This window comes from Leptodactylus fuscus, chromosome 6 (genome assembly GCF_031893055.1).
Source record: "Leptodactylus fuscus isolate aLepFus1 chromosome 6, aLepFus1.hap2, whole genome shotgun sequence".
Lineage (NCBI taxonomy): Eukaryota > Metazoa > Chordata > Amphibia > Anura > Leptodactylidae > Leptodactylus > Leptodactylus fuscus.
The window spans coordinates 49,431,144-49,450,360 of NC_134270.1; the positions used below are offsets into that span (position 1 = coordinate 49,431,144).

A 19,217-nucleotide genomic window follows, 5' to 3' on the forward strand; every position below is an offset into this window, starting at 1 on the left:
TCATTTCTTGCTACTGCCATATAGTGCCAGTTTCTGACTGGTAATTCAAGGAATATATTGGGGTTACGTGCACCCACAATTTTTACTACTGGTATACAGTGCCATTGTCTGACTGGGAATTCAAAGAATATATTGGGGTTATAAATACCCTCATTTCTTGCTACTGCCATATAGTGCCAGTTTCTGACTGGTAATTCAAAGAATATATTGGGGTTACGTGCACCCACAATTTTTACTACTGGTATACAGTGCCATTGTCTGACTGGGAATTCAAAGAATATATTGGGGTTATAAATACCCTCATTTCTTGCTACTGCCATATAGTGCCAGTTTCTGACTGGTAATTCAAAGAATATATTGGGGTTACGTGCACCCACAATTTTTACTACTGGTATACAGTGCCATTGTCTGACTGGGAATTCAAAGAATATATTGGGGTTATAAATACCCTCATTTCTTGCTACTGCCATATAGTGCCAGTTTCTGACTGGTAATTCAAAGAATATATTGGGGTTACGTGCACCCACAATTTTTACTACTGGTATACAGTGCCATTGTCTGACTGGGAATTCAAAGAATATATTGGGGTTATAAATACCCTCATTTCTTGCTACTGCCATATAGTGCCAGTTTCTGACTGGTAATTCAAAGAATATATTGGGGTTACGTGCACCCACAATTTTTACTACTGGTATACAGTGCCATTGTCTGACTGGGAATTCAAAGAGTATATTGGGAATACAAATACCCTCATTTCTTGCTACTGCCATATAGTGCCAGTTTCTGACTGGGAATTCAAAGAATATATTGGGGTTACGTGCACCCACAATTTTTACTACTGGTATACAGTGCCATTGTCTGACTGGGAATTCAAAGAATATATTGGGGTTATAAATACCCTCATTTCTTGCTACTGCCATATAGTGCCAGTTTCTGACTGGTAATTCAAAGAATATATTGGGGTTACGTGCACCCACAATTTTTACTACTGGTATACAGTGCCATTGTCTGACTGGGAATTCAAAGAGTATATTGGGAATACAAATACCCTCATTTCTTGCTACTGCCATATAGTGCCAGTTTCTGACTGGGAATTCAAAGAATATATTGGGGTTACGTGCACCCACAATTTTTACTACTGGTATACAGTGCCATTGTCTGACTGGGAATTCAAAGAATATATTGGGGTTATAAATACCCTCATTTCTTGCTACTGCCATATAGTGCCAGTTTCTGACTGGTAATTCAAAGAATATATTGGGGTTACGTGCACCCACAATTTTTACTACTGGTATACAGTGCCATTGTCTGACTGGGAATTCAAAGAGTATATTGGGAATACAAATACCCTCATTTCTTGCTACTGCCATATAGTGCCAGTGTCTGACTGGGAATTCAAAGAATATATTGGGGTTACGTGCACCCACAATTTTTACTACTGGTATACAGTGCCAATTTCTAACTAGGAATTCAAAATGCGCAAGGCTCCCGGAAAGGGACGTGGACGAAGCCGTGGGCGAGGTCGGGGGAATGGTTCTGGGGAGCAAGGTAGCAGTGAAGCCACAGGGCGTCCCGTGCCTACTCCTGTGGGGCAGCAAGCATTGCGCCACTCCACAGTGCCAGGGTTGCTTGCCACATTAACTAAACTGCAGGGTACAAACCTTAGTAGGCCCGAGAACCAGGAACAGGTCTTGCAATGGCTGTCAGAGAACGCTTACAGCACATTGTCCAGCAGCCAGTCAGACTCTGCCTCCTCTCCTCCTATTACCCAACAGTCTTGTCTTCCTTCCTCCCAAAATTCCGAAGCTTTACAGAACAATAACCCAAACTGTCCCTGCTCCCCAGAGCTGTTCTCCGCTCCTTTCATTGTCCCTCAACCTGCCTCTCCACGTCACGATTCCACGAACCTAACAGAGGAGCATCTGTGTCCAGATGCTCAAACACTAGAGTCTCCTCCATCTCCGTTCGATTTGGTGGTGGATGACCAGCAACCCACCCTCATCGACGATGATGTGACGCAGTTGCCGTCAGGGCATCCAGTTGACCGGCGCATTGTGCGGGAGGAGGAGATGAGACAGGAGTTGGAAGAGGAAGTGGTGGATGATGAGGACACTGACCCGACCTGGACAGGGGGGATGTCAAGCGGGGAAAGTAGTGTGGATGTTGAGGCAGGTGCAGCACCAAAAAGGGTAGCTAGAGGCAGAGGCAGAGGTCAGCAGCTTAGGCGAAGCCAGGCCACACCCGGAATCTCCCAAGATGTTCCAGTTCGTACCCAGCCCCGAAAAACTCCCACCTCGAGGGCACGTTTCTCGAAGGTGTGGAGTTTTTTCAAGGAATGCGCCGAGGACAGATATAGTGTTGTCTGCACAATTTGCCTCTCGAAATTGATTAGGGGCTCTGAGAAGAGCAACCTGTCCACCACTTCAATGCGCCGTCATTTGGAATCCAAGCACTGGAATCAGTGGCAGGCAGCAACGGCAGGACAAAGGCCGCCTGCCGTTCACGCCACTGCCACTGCCTCTGCCACTGCCTCTGCCTCTGCCACTGCCACTGCTGACTGTGCTGGCGATGCACTCCAGAGGACGAGCCAGGACACCACTTCATCTGCCTCCGCCACTTTGTTGACTTCTACCTCATCCTCCCCTGGTCCTGTCTTATCTCCTTCTCCTGCACCATCAAAGGCACCATCAGGCGTTTCTTTACAACAACCCACCATCTCTCAGACATTGGAGCGGCGGCAGAAATACACTGCTAACCACCCACACGCGCAAGCCTTGAACGCCAACATCGCTAAACTGCTGGCCCAGGAGATGTTGGCGTTCCGGCTTGTTGAAACTCCCGCCTTCCTGGACCTGATGGCAACTGCGGCACCTCGCTATGCCGTCCCTAGCCGTCACTACTTCTCCCGGTGTGCCGTCCCCGCCTTGCACCAGCACGTGTCACTCAACATCAGGCGGGCCCTTAGTTCCGCGCTTTGCACAAAGGTCCACTTGACCACCGACGCGTGGACAAGTGCATGCGGACAGGGACGCTACATTTCACTGACGGCACACTGGGTGAATGTAGTTGAGGCTGGGACTGCTTCCCAAACTGGCCCGGTGTACCTCGTCTCCCCGCCTAACATTCCTGGCAGGGACACGAGAAGAACACCCCCCTCCTCCTCCTCCTCTACCGCCTCCTCCTCCGCCACCGCCTCCTCCTCCGCCACCGCCTCCTCCTCCGCTGTTAGATTGACCCCAGCTACGAGTTGGAAACGTTGCAGCACTGGCGTTGGTAGACGTCAGCAGGCTGTGCTGAAGCTGATCAGCTTGGGGGACAGACAGCACACTGCCTCCGAGGTGAGGGATGCCCTCCTCGATGAGACGGCAATATGGTTTGAGCCGCTGCACCTGGGCCCAGGCATGGTCGTTTGTGATAACGGCCGGAACCTGGTAGCAGCTCTGGAGCTTGCCGGACTCCAACATGTTCCATGCCTGGCCCACGTCTTCAACCTAGTGGTGCAACGTTTCCTAAAGAGCTACCCCAATGTTCCAGAGCTACTGGTGAAAGTGCGGCGCATGTGCGCCCACTTTCGCAAGTCGACAGTAGCCGCTGCTAGCTTAAAATCTCTCCAGCAACGCCTGCATGTGCCACAACACCGGCTTTTGTGCGACGTCCCCACACGCTGGAACTCAACGTTTCAGATGTTGAATAGAGTGGTTGAGCAGCAGAGACCTTTGATGGAATACCAGCTACAAAACCCTAGGGTGCCACAAAGTCAGCTGCCTCAGTTTCACATCCATGAGTGGCCATGGATGAGAGACCTTTGTGACATCCTACGGGTCTTTGAGGAGTCCACAAGGAGGGTGAGCTCTGAGGATGCGATGGTGAGCCTTACAATCCCGCTCTTGTGTGTTCTGAGAGAATCCCTGATTGACATCAGGGATAACTCAGATCACACAGAGGAGTTAGGGATAGCATCCGATCCGTCACAGCTGGAGAGTAGGTCCACACATCTGTCCGCTTCACTGCGTTTAATGGAGGAGGAGGAGGAGGAGGAGGAGGAAGAAGAGTTGTCCGATGATGTGATGGTGATACAGGAGGCTTCCGGGCAACTTCGAATCGTCCCATTGTTGCAGCGCGGATGGGTAGACATGGAGGATGAGGAGGAAATGGAGATTGAACTTTCCGGTGGGGCCAGAGGAGTCATGCCAACTAACACTGTGGCAGACATGGCTGAGTTCATGTTGGGGTGCTTTACAACCGACAAGCGTATTGTCAAAATCATGGAGGACAACCAGTACTGGATCTTTGCTATCCTTGACCCCCGGTATAAAAACAACATCTCGTCTTTTATTCCGGTAGAGGGGAGGGCCAATCGCATCAATGCTTGCCACAGGCAATTGGTGCAGAATATGATGGAGATGTTTCCAGCATGTGACGTTGGCGGCAGGGAGGGCAGTTCCTCCAGTAGGCAACCAAGTTCTCACCGGTCCACACAAACGAGGGGCACACTGTCTAAGGTCTGGGACACCTTGATGGCACCCCCTCGCCAAAGTGCCGCCACGGAGGGTCCTAGTGTCACCAGGCGTGAGAAGTATAGGCGCATGTTGCGGGAATACCTTTCCGACCACAGCCCTGTCCTCTCCGACCCCTCTGCGCCCTACACGTATTGGGTGTCGAAGTTGGACCTGTGGCTTGAACTTGCCCTATATGCCTTGGAGGTGCTGTCCTGTCCTGCCGCCAGCGTCCTATCTGAGAGGGTGTTCAGTGCAGCCGGTGGCATCATCACTGACAAGCGCACCCGTCTGTCAGCTGAGAGTGCCGACCGGCTCACTTTGATAAAAATGAACCACCACTGGATAGAGCCTTCATTTTTGTGCCCACCTGTGTAAAGCACCCCAACATGAAACTCCATGTCTGTACTCAACCTCTCCAATTCCTCCGCATCCTCATACTCATCCACCATAAGCGGTGCACAATTCTGCTAATACTAGGCTCCCTCCAACATGATTTCCCCCAACTCTGCTGGTTAGAGGCTCCCTCCACCCTGATTTCCACCAACTCTGCTGGTTAGAGGCTCCCTCCACCCTGCTTTCCCACAACTCTGCTGGTTAGAGGCTCCTTCCACCATGAATTTGCCCAAACTGGGCTGTTTAGAGGCTCCCTCCACCATGAATTGGTCCAAACTGGGCTGGTTAGAGGCTCCCTCCACCATTAATTGGTCCAAACTGGGCTGGTTAGAGGCTCCCTCCACCATGAATTTGCCCAAACTGGGCTGTTTAGAGGCTCCCTCCACCATGAATTTGCCCAAACTGGGCTGTTTAGAGGCTCCCTCCACCATGAATTGGTCCAAACTGGGTTTTTTAGAGGCTCCCTCCACCATGAATTGGTCCAAACTGGGCTGGTTAGAGGCTCCCTCCACCATGAATTGGTCCAAACTGGGGTGGTTAGAGGCTCCCTCCACCATTAATTGGTCCAAACTGGGCTGGTTAGAGGCTCCCTCCACCATTAATTGGTCCAAACTGGGCTGGTTAGAGGCTCCCTCCACCATGAATTGGTCCAAACTGGGTTTTTTAGAGGCTCCCTCCACCATGAATTGGTCCAAACTGGGCTGGTTAGAGGCTCCCTCCACCATGAATTGGTCCAAACTGGGGTGGTTAGAGGCTCCCTCCACCATGAATTGGTCCAAACTGGGTTTTTTAGAGGCTCCCTCCACCATGAATTTGCCCAAACTGGGCTGTTTAGAGGCTCCCTCCACCATGAATTGGTCCAAACTGGGCTGGTTAGAGGCTCCCTCCACCATGAATTTCCCAAAACTTGGCTGTTTAGAGGCTCCCTCCACCATTAATTGGTCCAAACTGGGCTGGTTAGAGGCTCCCTCCACCATGAATTGGTCCAAACTGGGGTTTTTAGAGGCTCCCTCCACCATGAATTGGTCCAAACTTGGCTGTTTAGAGGCTCCCTCCACTATGAATTGGTCCAAACTGGGGTGGTTAGAGGCTCCCTCCACCATTAATTGGTCCAAACTGGGCTGGTTAGAGGCTCCCTCCACCATTAATTGGTCCAAACTGGGCTGGTTAGAGGCTCCCTCCACCATGAATTTGCCCAAACTGGGCTGTTTAGAGGCTCCCTCCACCATGAATTTGCCCAAACTGGGCTGGTTAGAGGCTCCCTCCACCATGAATTGGTCCAAACGGGTTTTTAGAGGCTCCCTTCACCATGAATTGGTCCAAACTTGGCTGTTTAGAGGCTCCCTCCACCATGAATTGGTCCAAACTGGGTTTTTTAGAGGCTCCCTCCACCATGAATTTGCCCAAACTGGGCTGTTTAGAGGCTCCCTCCACCATGAATTTGCCCAAACTGGGCTGGTTAGAGGCTCCCTCCACCATGAATTGGTCCAAACTGGGGTTTTTAGAGGCTCCCTCCACCATGAATTGGTCCAAACTTGGCTGTTTAGAGGCTCCCTCCACCATGAATTGGTCCAAACTGGGGTGGTTAGAGGCTCCCTCCACCATTAATTGGTCCAAACTGGGCTGGTTAGAGGCTCCCTCCACCATTAATTGGTCCAAACTGGGCTGGTTAGAGGCTCCCTCCACCATGAATTGGTCCAAACTGGGTTTTTTAGAGGCTCCCTCCACCATGAATTTGCCCAAACTGGGCTGTTTAGAGGCTCCCTCCACCATGAATTGGTCCAAACTGGGCTGGTTAGAGGCTCCCTCCACCATGAATTTCCCAAAACTTGGCTGTTTAGAGGCTCCCTCCACCATTAATTGGTCCAAACTGGGCTGGTTAGAGGCTCCCTCCACCATGAATTGGTCCAAACTGGGGTTTTTAGAGGCTCCCTCCACCATGAATTGGTCCAAACTTGGCTGTTTAGAGGCTCCCTCCACCATGAATTGGTCCAAACTGGGGTGGTTAGAGGCTCCCTCCACCATTAATTGGTCCAAACTGGGCTGGTTAGAGGCTCCCTCCACCATTAATTGGTCCAAACTGGGCTGGTTAGAGGCTCCCTCCACCATGAATTTGCCCAAACTGGGCTGTTTAGAGGCTCCCTCCACCATGAATTTGCCCAAACTGGGCTGGTTAGAGGCTCCCTCCACCATGAATTGGTCCAAACGGGTTTTTAGAGGCTCCCTTCACCATGAATTGGTCCAAACTTGGCTGTTTAGAGGCTCCCTCCACCATGAATTGGTCCAAACTGGGGTGGTTAGAGGCTCCCTCCACCATTAATTGGTCCAAACTGGGCTGGTTAGAGGCTCCCTCCACCATTAATTGGTCCAAACTGGGCTGGTTAGAGGCTCCCTCCACCATGAATTGGTCCAAACTGGGGTTTTTAGAGGCTCCCTCCACCATGAATTGGTCCAAACTTGGCTGTTTAGAGGCTCCCTCCACCATTAATTGGTCCAAACTGGGCTGGTTAGAGGCTCCCTCCACCATGAATTGGTCCAAACTGGGTTTTTTAGAGGCTCCCTCCACCATGAATTTGCCCAAACTGGGCTGTTTAGAGGCTCCCTCCACCATGAATTGGTCCAAACTGGGTTTTTTAGAGGCTCCCTCCACCATGAATTGGTCCAAACTGGGCTGGTTAGAGGCTCCCTCCACCATGAATTGGTCCAAACTGGGGTGGTTAGAGGCTCCCTCCACCATTAATTGGTCCAAACTGGGCTGGTTAGAGGCTCCCTCCACCATTAATTGGTCCAAACTGGGCTGGTTAGAGGCTCCCTCCACCATTAATTGGTCCAAACTGGGCTGGTTAGAGGCTCCCTCCACTATGAATTTGCCCAAACTGGGCTGTTTAGAGGCTCCCTCCACCATGAATTTGCCCAAACTGGGCTGGTTAGAGGCTCCCTCCACCATGAATTGGTCCAAACTGGGGTTTTTAGAGGCTCCCTCCACCATGAATTGCTCCAAACTTGGCTGTTTAGAGGCTCCCTCCACCATTAATTGGTCCAAACTGGGCTGGTTAGAGGCTCCCTCCACCATGAATTGGTCCAAACTGGGTTTTTTAGAGGCTCCCTCCACCATGAATTTGCCCAAACTGGGCTGTTTAGAGGCTCCCTCCACCATGAATTGGTCCAAACTGGGGTGGTTAGAGGCTCCCTCCACCATGAATTGGTCCAAACTGGGCTGGTTAGAGGCTCCCTCCACCATTAATTGGTCCAAACTGGGCTGGTTAGAGGCTCCCTCCACCATGAATTTGCCCAAACTGGGCTGGTTAGAGGCTCCCTCCACCATGAATTGGTCCAAACTGGGTTTTTTAGAGGCTCCCTCCACCATGAATTTGCCCAAACTGGGCTGGTTAGAGGCTCCCTCCACCATGAATTGGTCCAAACTGGGGTTTTTAGAGGCTCCCTCCACCATGAATTTGCCCAAACTCTGCTGGTTAGAGGCTCAATCCACCCTGATTTTCAAAACAAATGTTGGTGCCAACCTCAACTTACTACAAGGGCCAAATTCACTGCTGGTGACAAGCTCTCCTCACTGCAAGTGCCAAATACACATGTTTCAAGGTGTTTTCCTACTGTCAGAGAGGTGGTATTGAGTGTGTAAAGTGTGTAGTTGTTAGGCTGTGATGTTGGGGTAATAGAGGGTCTTTGGTGTGTTAGATGCCCCCAGACATGCTTCCCCTGCTGTCCCAGTGTCATTCCAGAGGTGTTGGCATCATTTCCTGGGGTGTCATAGTGGACTTGGTGACCCTCCAGACACGGATTTGGGTTTCCCCCTTAACGAGTATCTGTTCCCCATAGACTATAATGGGGTTCGAAACCCGTTCGAACACACGAACATTGAGCGGCTGTTCGAATCGAATTTCGAACCTCGAACATTTTAGTGTTCGCTCATCTCTAATCAAAAGTTGTAACCACCCCAGATGGGACTCGAACCCACAATCCCTGGCTTAGGAGGCCAGTGCCTTATCCATTAGGCCACTGGGGCTTAGGTACTAGATTGCTATAACAGGTGGCAACAGATTAAACTATAAAAATAGATTAGCACAGAAACAAAAGTCTGTGTTGTAATCCCTGCAAATGAAGTTTAAGAAAACAAAATAACATAACTATAGCATAACTGTAACAGACAGCAACAGGTTAAACTATAAATTTAGGTTATAAAAAAAAACATTTGTCAGAAGTGGGATTCGAACCCACGCCTCCAGGGGAGACTGCGACCTGAACGCAGCGCCTTAGACCGCTCGGCCATCCTGACCTCTGCTCAACCCCAAAATTAACTCCTTCCAGACTGGGTAGTAGAAAAAAAAAATAAATTTCTTTCTACAATCCCTTATACAGTAATTATCTGCAGAGTCTCCATTATATACTCACTGCTTGTTACTGCTCAGTCAGGAGATTTTTTTCTTTTTTCTTTGTACACTGAACAACTGTTTTAGAAGCACAAACAGTTCCCTAAACACAAAACCTCTAAAGCCAAAAAGAGGAGTTCATTTTTATTGAAAATAGTATAATTAGGAGCTAGTACGCTGTCACTGTAAAGCCCATAAACCAACCTACCTACTAACTACAGCACATAGCCAAGTAGCTCAGTTGGGAGACATCTAAAGGTCCTAGGTTTCAGCAAGTTTTACTTTTCTTCACCCATGTAGGCTTAGTTCACACTGAATTTTTTGGCAGCGGATTTTGACACGGAAACCGCCTCAAAATCCGCTGCTAAAAACGGCTCCCATTGACTTCAATGGGAGCCGCCTGCTTCTTATTTCTGCTAGCCAGTAGCGGAAAAAAGAAGCGACATGCCCTATCTTGCGGACTCTGCGGCTCGAGACACGCTCCAGTGTAGTACCATTCATTCAGGCCTACACAGGAGCGGGATGCATATCGTCATAGCCGTGTGAACATGCCCTTAAACTGTGTATTCCCAGTGGATAAAAATCAGTCCATGGTCATGTGATCTACAGTCCACAGTCATGTAATGAATACACAGGTACATGGCTCATTATAGTCATCTGCCTGGTAACGAGCTGTGCACCTGTGTGTCCATCACATGACCAGGGACTGATTTTTACCCATTAGAAGCAAGCAGAGTGAATGTCAGCAAGCAGAGATCTAGAAAACTGCAGGGAAATAATACAGAAAGGATTTTGTAAAATTGCACAACTTTTCATTATACAAACAATAACATTTGTCTCTCAATATTGGTCTGAAACTGGAAAACTGATTTATCAATATAACACAGTACTAAAATTCACGTAAGGATTACAATTCAATCCCACACCTCTAGAGGAGACCACAACCTGAATGCAGGGCCTTAGACCACTCAGCCACCCTAATGTCCTGCTATAGTAAGTCCATTAACTCCTTCCAGACCAGACATCACATCAGTAAGACCCACAACAGATACAGTTTTATACCACGTTCCTGGGCTGGGGGGCCTGCTGTGTACCTGATAGTGGTGCTAGTCTTTCCCCAGGGCACATCCTAAAGGTGATGCAGAATTAAGACTCAAGGCCCCAGAGAATAATAACCAGAGGCCATGGAAGGTGTGTAATAACATAGGCTTACTAAATTTGCCCCTATATAGTTATGAACCAATACCCTTTCACTACAGCACCCATCAGGTAGCCGAAATAGATCAGTTGGGAGAGCGTTATACTGAAGATCTAAAGGTCCCGGGTTTCGGCAGGTTTAAGTTTTCTTTACTGTTTATGTATAATCAAGTTTTATTAAGGTTTTTTTTTTTTTTAATTAACAAGGGAAGGTGGTCAACAAGGTAAAAGGTAACACAAAAAGTGAGGTGAGCAGGCCCCTTCAAAAGAAAATATGCGAGTCGAGGGATACCCTCGGCCAGCAAAACATAATATGCAAATTACATGGTAGCAGATGAAGCCGTATAGGCAATGCAAAGGACACACCTCAAAAAGGGAGAAAAAAAAGGAAGGGGGGAGAGAGAGACAAACCAAGGAAGAACCATACATGACAAAAGAGAAACCGACAACGACATGGAAACCAAGAGGAAGGAGGGGGAAGGATAGACCAATAAAAGGAGAAAGGAGCTCAGGAAAAAGAGGAGGAGAAGTCGGAGGATTCCTGGAACACCACCCAGGGCCGCCAGAGAGTTTCAAACCGGGAGGGGTCTGGAGAGTCCTCAGCAACCAGGGCCTCCATCCTCTGAATGAGAAGAAACTCCTGCAGGAATTCAAACAAGGACGGCGGGGTAGTACTGCGCCAATACCTAAGGATAACAGCCCTGGCGGCCGCAAGGAAGTGTCCGAGGAGGTCCTTTTTGATCTCAGAGATCTTACCAGGGATGTGGCGAAGGAGTAACAGAACTGTCGCACACCATAGAGTACAAGGATAAGACCAAATCCCAGAAGGGCCGAAGAACCGCGCACTTCACTGTATAAATTGCAAAATGTTGAAGTGTATGAACCTTAAATAACTCATCTGGAATGCTTGGAGTTAACTTAACACCTTCCAGGCCAGTTAGCAGTTGAGTAAGCTCAGAGGTACAAGTAAAAAGGATTACTTCTTATTAGTATAAGCATTGCCATTATCAACTCTCTGGTGGCACTGGGTGGTGTTCCAGGAATCCTCCGACTCCTCCGCCTCTTTTTCCTGAGCTCCTTTCTCCTTTTATTGGTCTATCCTTCCCCCTGCTTCCTCTTGGTTTCCATGTCGTTGTCAGTTTCCCTTTTTTCATGTATGGTTCTTCCTTGGTTTCCCTTTTTCTCCCTTTTTCTCCCTTTTTCTCCCAGTGCGTCCTTTGCATTGCCTATACTGCTTCATTATCAAGATAATTAAAGAAAAATTGCAACCACCCCAGATGGGACTCGAACCCACAATCCCTGGCTTAGGAGGCCAGTGCCTTATCCATTAGGCCACTGGGGCACACAGATGTCAATGTACCCTAGAAAGAATCAGATTTGATCATTTGTATGTCATCTGAGGTTTGAAAAAAAAAGTCAAAATTTTGCTTTATACAATTCCTTCTAATTATCTGCAGAGTCTCCAATATATACTCACTGCTTGTTGCTGCTCAGTCAAGAGCTTTTTTTATTTTTTTTTTTTGTACGCTAAACAACTGTTTTGGAAGCACAAACAGTTCCCTAAACAGTTAACCTTTGAAGCCAAAAAGAGACATATTTATGGGCTAGTATGCTGTCACTATAAAGCCCACAAGCCAACCTACCTTCCTACTCTCTATAGTACATAGCCAAAATAGCTCAGTTAGGAGCGCGTTAGACTGAAGATCTAAAAGTCCCTGGTTTTGACAAGTTTTACTTTTCATCCGTTTAAACTGCAAAAAATTAAAAATTTTTGTTACGAACTCATCAACTGAATGATATATGAGCAATGTAAAATAACTCCACAAAATAAAAGTTAAACCTCAATACATTTCTTTTATTTCCGCCCTCCAATGGTCTGAGGGACAGTGAACTGTTTAAAAAGTTTGAGGATCCTTGATATAGCATATAGTAATAAAAACTTTGTCAGAAGGGGACTTCGAACCAACACCTCCAGAGAAAACTGCGACCTGAACACAGCGCCTTAGACCGCTCGGCCATCCTCACTTCTCTAAAGCACTAAAATTAACTCCTTTCAGACTGGGCAGTAGTAAAATCAGACCTACTTGTAATTGATTGAAATAGATTACACAAATTTATATACAAAACATTAAACATTGCAATCAGCAGCATATACAGACCAATATAACATGAGACAGTAAAACCGTAAAAATAAATAAATGTAAAAAAAAACCAAAACCAAGCACCAGTTTCTGATGCCCCCCGCTCAGATAGTGAGCAGGCGGCCGGTCATGGGCATAATAGTTCACCCAGTTGCGTTAAGCCCCTAGAGGCCAGGACACTAAAAAAAAAAAAAAAAGCAAAAAAAAAAAAAAAGCATAACTTAACAGACAGCAACAGATTAAACTACAAAAATAGATTAGAACATAAAAGAACAAAAAAAAAAAGTCTGTGTGGTAAGTTCTGCAAATGAAGTTTAAAAAAACAAAACAACATAAATACATCATAAGGGCTAGTTCACACGAGGGGCGGTATGGCATATTTTGGTCCTGACTATGACGCGGTAAGCCGCGTCACAATAGGGCTAAAATGCGCCTGCCACAACTGTTGCGGATTCCCACTACAGAATAGGCCCAAATGAATGGGCCTAGCTCAGAGGGTGCTGCCGCGAGGTGGACGCCGGGGCTGAATTAGTTGCGGAATCCACCTGAAGAAAGAGCAGCTAGCTTCTTTTTTCCGTGAGTGGCAACAGGCCGCTCACGGAAAAAAGTAAGCTACCAGTCTACACTGACCGCCATTGTAAGGGGGCGGATTCTAACCTGGATTCAGCGCCAAAATCCACCCCCTGTTGCCCTGTGTAAACGAGCCTTAACTGTAACAGACAGAAACAGGGTAAAGGGATCCTCTCATTAAAACTCAATTTTTTCTGCCTACCACGTAGGAATAGCCTTAAGAAAGGCTATTCTTCTTCTACCTTTAGATGTCTTCTCCATGCCGCCGTTCGGTATATAATCCGGTTTTCGTCGATATGTAAAAGAGCTGTCTGGGAGAGAACTCTCCAGCGCCGCCTCCATCTTCTTCAGGAACGGGTCTTTTTTGCGTCTTCTTTTGGCGGTGGCTTCAAATTTTCTAGGCCTTGGGCAGCCGACTGTACATGCCTGCTGGCCACAAGAGAATGGCCGCTTACAATACTGTGTAAGCGCCCATAATCTTGTGGCCGGCGGGCAAGCGCAGTCGGCTATGCCTTAGGCCTAGAAGTTTGAAGCCACCGCCGGAAGAAGACACGAAGAAGACTCATTCCTAAAGAAGATGGAGGCGGCACTGGAGAGTTCTCTCGCAGCATTGGGGACACCCCCAGTGCTGTTTGAGCACTGGGCCCTTCCCCAGGGCTGCGAGAGAACTCATTTGCATACTGACGAAATCCGGATAATATACCAAATGGTGGCGCGGAGAAGACATCTAAAGGTAGGAGAAGAATACCCTTTCTTAAAGCTATACCTACATGGTAGGCAGAAAAAAATGAGTTTTAATGATAGGATCCCTTTAAACTATAAAAATAGGTCATAAAAAAAAAGCACATGTCAGAAGTGGGATTCAAACCCACACCTCCAGGCGAGACTGCGACCTAAACGCAGAGCCTTAGACTGCTCAGCCATCCAGACTTCTCTTGAGCTCAAAAATTAACTCTTTCCAGACTGGGTAGTAGTAAAATCAGACCTACTTATAATTGGTTGAAATAGATTACACAAATTTATATACAAAACATTAAACATTGCAATCAGCAGCATATACAGACAAATATAACAAGAGACAGTAAAACCATAAAAATAAATAAATGTAAAAAAAAAAAAGAGAAACACAAGCACCAGTTTCTGATGCCCCCCGCTCAGATAGTGAGCAGGCGGACAGTCACGGGCATAATAGTTCACCCAGTTGAATTAAGCCCCTAGAGGACAGGACATTTTAAAAAAAAAAAAAAAAAAAAAAAAAAAAGCATAAGTGTAACAGACAGCAACAGGTTAAACTATAAAAATAGATTAGAACATAAAAGAACAGAAGAAAAAAGTCTGTGTGGTAATCCCTGCAAATTAATATTAAAAAAAACAAAAGAACATAACTACAGCATAAGGGCTAGTTCACACGGGGGCGGTATGGTGTATTTTGGTCCTGATAGTCGTGGCTTCTCGCTCCAGAGTAGGCCCAAATGAATGGGCTTAGACCGGAGGGTGCTGCCGCGAGGTGGATGCCGGGGGTTAATCAGCCGCAGAATCTGCCTGAAGAAAGGGCAGCTCACTAGTGGTAAGCTAGTGGTCTGCATTGACCTCCATCAAGAGGGGGCGGATTCTGACGTGGATTCAGTGCCAAAATCCGCCCCCTCTTGTCCCATGTGAACGAGCCCTAACTGTAACAGACAGAAACAGGTTAAGCTATAAAAATAGGTTATAAAAAAAAGTATTTGTCAGAAGTGGGATTCGAACCCACGCCTCCAGAGGAGACTGCGACCTGAACGCAGCGCCTTAGACCGCTCGGCCATCCTGACTTCTTCTCCAGTTCAAAATTAACTCCTTCCAAACTGGGTAGCAGATTACTTACTGCTCAGTCAGGAGCTTTTTTTTTTTACACTGAATCAGTCGCGGCGTCTGCAGCTCGAGACACGCTCCAGTGTAGATCCATTCATTTGGGCCTACACAGGAGCGGGATGCATCGGCATATCGTCATAGCCGTGTGAACATGCCCTTAAACTGTGTATTTCCAGTAGATAAAAATCAGTCCATGGTCATGTGATCTACAGTCCATAGTCATGTAATGAATACACAGGTACATGGCTCATTATAGTCATCTGCCTGGTAACGAGCTGTGCACCTGTGTGTCCATCACATGACCATGGACTGATTTTTACCCATTAGAAGCAAGCAGAGTGAATGTCAGCAAGCAGAGATCTAGAAAACTGCAGGGAAATAATACAGAAAGGATTTTGGAAAATTGCACAACTTTTCATTAAATATTGGTCTGAAACTGGAAAACTGATTTATCAATATAACACAGTACTAAAATTCACGTAAGGATTACAATTCAATCCCACACCTCTAGAGGAGACCACAACCTGAATGCAGGGCCTTAGACCACTCAGCCACCCTAATGTCCTGCTATAGTAAGTCCATTAACTCCTTCCAGACCAGACATCACATCAGTAGGACCCACAACAGATACAGTTTTATACCACGTTCCTGGGCTGGGGGGCCTGCTGTGTACCTGATAGTGGTGCTAGTCTTTCCCCTAGGGCTCATCCTAAAGGTGATGCAGAATTAAGACTCAAGGCCCCAGAGAATAATAACCAGAGGCCATGGAAGGTGTGTAATAACATAGTCTTACTAAATTTGCCCCTATATAGTTATGAACCAATACCCTTTCACTACAGCACCCATCAGGTAGCCGAAATAGATCAGTTGGGAGAGCGTTAGACTGAAGATCTAAAGGTACCGGGTTTCGGCAGGCTTAAGTTTTCTTTACTGTTTATGTATAATCAAGTTTTATTAAGGTTTTTTTTTTTTTTAATTAACAAGGGAAGGTGGTCAACAAGGTAAAAGGTAACACAAAAAGTGAGGTGAGCAGGCCAATTCAAAAGAAAATATGCGAGTCGAGGGATACCCTCGGCCAGCAAAACATAATATGCAAATTACATGGTAGCAGATGAAGCCGTATAGGCAATGCAAAGGACACACCTCAAAAAGGGAGAAAAAAAAGGAAGGGGGGAGAGAGAGACAAACCAAGGAAGAACCATACATGACAAAAGAGAAAACGACAACGACATGGAAACCAAGAGGAAGGAGGGGGAAGGATAGACCAATAAAAGGAGAAAGGAACTCAGGAAAAAGAGGAGGAGAAGTCGGAGGATTCCTGGAACACCACCCAGGGCCGCCAGGGAGTTTCAAACCGGGAGGGGTCTGGAGAGTCCTCAGCAACCAGGGCCTCCATCCTCTGAATGAGAAGAAACTCCTGCAGGAATTCAAACAAGGACGGCGGGGTAGTACTGCGCCAATACCTAAGGATAACAGCCCTGGCGGCCGCAAGGAAGTGTCCGAGGAGGTCCTTTTTGATCTCAGAGATCTTACCAGGGATGTGGCGAAGGAGTAACAGAACTGTCGCACACCATAGAGTACAAGGATAAGACCAAATCCCAGAAGGGCCGAAGAACCGCACACTTCACTGTATAAATTGCAAAATGTTGAAGTGTATGAACCTTAAATAACTCATCTGGAATGCTTGGAGTTAACTTAACACCTTCCAGGCCAGTTAGCAGTTGAGTAAGCTCAGAGGTACAAGTAAAAAGGATTACTTCTTATTAGTATAAGCATTGCCATTATCAACTCTCTGGTGGCACTGGGTGGTGTTCCAGGAATCCTTTGACTCCTCCGCCTCTTTTTCCTGAGCTCCTTTCTCCTTTTATTGGTCTATCCTTCCCCCTGCTTCCTCTTGGTTTCCATGTCGTTGTCAGTTTCCCTTTTTTCATGTATGGTTCTTCCTTGGTTTCCCTTTTTCTCCCTTTTTCTCCCTTTTTCTCCCAGTGCGTCCTTTGCATTGCCTATACTGCTTCATTATCAAGATAATTAAAGAAAAATTGCAACCACCCCAGATGGGACTCGAACCCACAATCCCTGGCTTAGGAGGCCAGTGCCTTATCCATTAGGCCACTGGGGCACACAGATGTCAATGTACCCTAGAAAGAATCAGATTTGATCATTTGTATGTCATCTGAGGTTTGAAAAAAAAAGTCAAAATTTTGCTTTATACAATTCCTTCTAATTATCTGCAGAGTCTCCAATATATACTCACTGCTTGTTGCTGCTCAGTCAAGAGCTTTTTTAAAATTTTTTTTTTTGTACGCTAAACAACTGTTTTGGAAGCACAAACAGTTCCCTAAACAGTTAACCTTTGAAGCCAAAAAGAGACATATTTATGGGCTAGTACGCTGTCACTATAAAGCCCACAAGCCAACCTACCTTCCTACTCTCTATAGTACATAGCCAAAATAGCTCAGTTAGGAGCGCGTTAGACTGAAGATCTAAAAGTCCCTGGTTTTGACAAGTTTTACTTTTCATCCGTTTAAACTGCAAAAAATTAAAAATTTTTGTTACGAACTCATCAACTGAATGATATATGAGCAATGTAAAATAACTCCACAAAATAAAAGTTAAACCTCAATACATTTCTTTTATTTCCGCCCTCCAATGGTCTGAGGGACAGTGAACTGTTTAAAAAGTTTGAGGATCCTTGATATAGCATATAGTAATAAAAACTTTGTCAGAAGGGGACTTCGAACCAACACCTCCAGAGAAAACTGCGACCTGAACACAGCACCTTAGACCGCTCGGCCATCCTCACTTCTCTAAAGCACTAAAATTAACTCCTTTCAGACTGGGCAGTAGTAAAATCAGACCTACTTGTAATTGATTGAAATAGATTACACAAATTTATATACAAAACATTAAACATTGCAATCAGCAGCATATACAGACCAATATAACATGAGACAGTAAAACCGTAAAAATAAATAAATGTAAAAAAAAAACAAAACCAAGCACCAGTTTCTGATGCCCCCCGCTCAGATAGTGAGCAGGCGGCCGGTCATGGGCATAATAGTTCACCCAGTTGCGTTAAGCCCCTAGAGGCCAGGACACTAAAAAAAAAAAAAAAAAAGCAAAAAAAAAAAAAAGCATAACTTAACAGACAGCAACAGATTAAACTACAAAAATAGATTAGAACATAAAAGAACAAAAAAAAAAAGTCTGTGTGGTAAGTTCTGCAAATGAAGTTTAAAAAAACAAAACAACATAAATACATCATAAGGGCTAGTTCACACGAGGGGCGGTATGGCATATTTTGGTCCTGACTATGACGCGGTAAGCCGCGTCACAATAGGGCTAAAATGCGCCTGCCACAACTGTTGCGGATTCCCACTACGGAATAGGCCCAAATGAATGGGCCTAGCTCAGAGGGTGCTGCCGCGAGGTGGACGCCGGGGCTGAATTAGTTGCGGAATCCGCCTGAAGAAAGAGCAGCTAGCTTCTTTTTTCCGTGAGTGGCAACAGGCCGCTCACGGAAAAAAGTAAGCTACCAGTCTACACTGACCGCCATTGTAAGGGGGCGGATTCTAACCTGGATTCAGCGCCAAAATCCACCCCCTGTTGCCCTGTGTAAACGAGCCCTAACTGTAACAGACAGAAACAGGGTAAAGGGATCCTCTCATTAAAACTCAATTTTTTCTGCCTACCACGTAGGAATAGCCTTAAGAAAGGCTATTCTTCTTCTACCTTTAGATGTCTTCTCCATGCTGCCATTCGGTATATAATCCGGTTTTCGTCGATATGTAAATGAGCTGTCTGAGAGAGAACTCTCCAGCGCCGCCTCCATCTTCTTCAGGAACGGGTCTTTTTCGCGTCTTCTTTTGGCGGTGGCTTCAAACTTTCTAGGCCTTGGGCAGCCGACTGTACATGCCTGCTGGCCACAAGAGAATGGCCGCTTACAATACTGTGTAAGCGCCCATAATCTTGTGGCCGGCGGGCAAGCGCAGTCGGCTATGCCTTAGGCCTAGAAGTTTGAAGCCACCGCCGGAAGAAGACACGAAGAAGACTCATTCCTAAAGAAGATGGAGGTGGCACTGGAGAGTTCTCTCGCAGCATTGGGGACACCCCCATTGCTGTTTGAGCACTGGGCCCTTCCCCAGGGCTGCGAGAGAACTCATTTGCATACTGACGAAATC

General features: G+C 46.7%; 1 protein-coding gene and 5 non-coding genes across 6 annotated transcripts in view; 1 reads left to right on the forward strand and 5 right to left on the reverse strand.

The window, feature by feature from the left end:
- ZBTB45 (zinc finger and BTB domain containing 45) overlaps positions 1-19,217 on the forward strand; it is a 500,250-nt gene that overhangs the window by 211,154 nt on the left and 269,879 nt on the right. The gene's annotated exons all lie outside the window — the stretch shown is intronic.
- TRNAR-CCU (transfer RNA arginine (anticodon CCU)) lies at positions 8,844-8,916 on the reverse strand. The gene has a single exon. It is a non-coding gene; the product is annotated as a tRNA-Arg (tRNA).
- On the reverse strand, positions 9,104-9,186 carry TRNAL-CAG (transfer RNA leucine (anticodon CAG)). Its single transcript has one exon. It is a non-coding gene; the product is annotated as a tRNA-Leu (tRNA).
- On the reverse strand, positions 11,747-11,819 carry TRNAR-CCU (transfer RNA arginine (anticodon CCU)). The gene has a single exon. It is a non-coding gene; the product is annotated as a tRNA-Arg (tRNA).
- On the reverse strand, positions 14,914-14,996 carry TRNAL-CAG (transfer RNA leucine (anticodon CAG)). Its single transcript has one exon. It is a non-coding gene; the product is annotated as a tRNA-Leu (tRNA).
- Positions 17,083-17,155, reverse strand: TRNAR-CCU (transfer RNA arginine (anticodon CCU)). The gene has a single exon. It is a non-coding gene; the product is annotated as a tRNA-Arg (tRNA).